The sequence below is a fragment of the Cynoglossus semilaevis genome, chromosome 6, assembly GCF_000523025.1.
Source record: "Cynoglossus semilaevis isolate Cse_v1.0 chromosome 6, Cse_v1.0, whole genome shotgun sequence".
NCBI classification, from domain to species: domain Eukaryota; kingdom Metazoa; phylum Chordata; class Actinopteri; order Pleuronectiformes; family Cynoglossidae; genus Cynoglossus; species Cynoglossus semilaevis.
Window position 1 is genome coordinate 12,032,272 of NC_024312.1, and position 934 is coordinate 12,033,205.

At 36.2% G+C, this 934-nt stretch overlaps 1 protein-coding gene across 3 annotated transcripts in view; it reads left to right on the forward strand.

Moving 5' to 3' along the window:
• rad52 (RAD52 homolog, DNA repair protein) overlaps positions 1–916 on the forward strand; it is a 5,637-nt gene extending 4,721 nt beyond the window's left edge. For 2 of the 3 annotated variants that reach the window (XM_025056041.1, XM_025056039.1), the window contains exons 11-12: positions 30–158; positions 327–916. The gene's annotated coding sequence lies outside the window, so the exon portion shown is untranslated. Of the gene's footprint in view, positions 1–8; positions 159–326 lie in introns of all 3 variants that reach the window. The other variant, XM_025056040.1, reaches the window with a different exon arrangement.
• The last annotated feature ends 18 nt before the right edge of the window (positions 917–934 follow it).

Here is a 934-nt window from a genome sequence, read left to right on the forward strand (position 1 = left end):
TGGAATAGAGGATCTGTTTCTGCCTACAGAAAGGACACCTTCCACAGGTTGTAGACCCAGCACACCTGGGAACCACCACATGCAGACACGCAGTAGGACCCCTCAGAGAGCCCCAGCCCACAGAGCTTGGAACCAGCATCAGCAGGGGGCGACAGCAGGTGATAATTTATGATGGTTGATCCAAACAATCCATTATTTGCAACGTAGTTTAAAGATAGTGATGACAAAAATTTTTTTTGGGATTGTAGAGAAGAGCTGTGTAACATATCGAAAACTATTGGCAAGTTTGAACTGAAGTGTTGTCTGTTGTTTTCCTACCTCTACAGAAACCATCTGCAGTCCACAAAGACAGGGTCAGTACATGAAGAAACGACGACTAGACACGTGATATCTTCCAGATTTTGTTTGTGAAACATTATGCTACCTTTGTGTGATTGAGGGAATACAATTCTTCCAACACAAGTTTACTGTAGATGTTTTAAACCTTAATCATTTCACTGCTTTACTTAACATTAATGTTTAATTTGTCTAGTACCATCCTTTGTAAATTTAGTTAAAAAACAACAACAAACAAGCTTTCTCCTGTCAGACTGCATACATGACAGTATTGATAATCATTATTGGTACAGCTAGTTTTCCACATTTTTGACACAGAAAAATGTTACTTTTTTTAAAGAAAAATAGACCTTTACGTCTATTTAAGTTCATGAACTAAAACTTTGCATCGTCATCATGAATTCTCTGTTGCTAGCAAAACACTGATAGGGTATTTCTGGGACATTTTTTTGTGAAAGTAAGACTATACTCTTGCTTCTTTTGTTGATATTTTGACATGTTCAGATATAATGGTTTTTGGAGTTTTAAACAAAATATTTACTTGTCAGAATGTTTTAGGACATGAATAAATAATGTTTTAGGACCTAATCTTGCATTT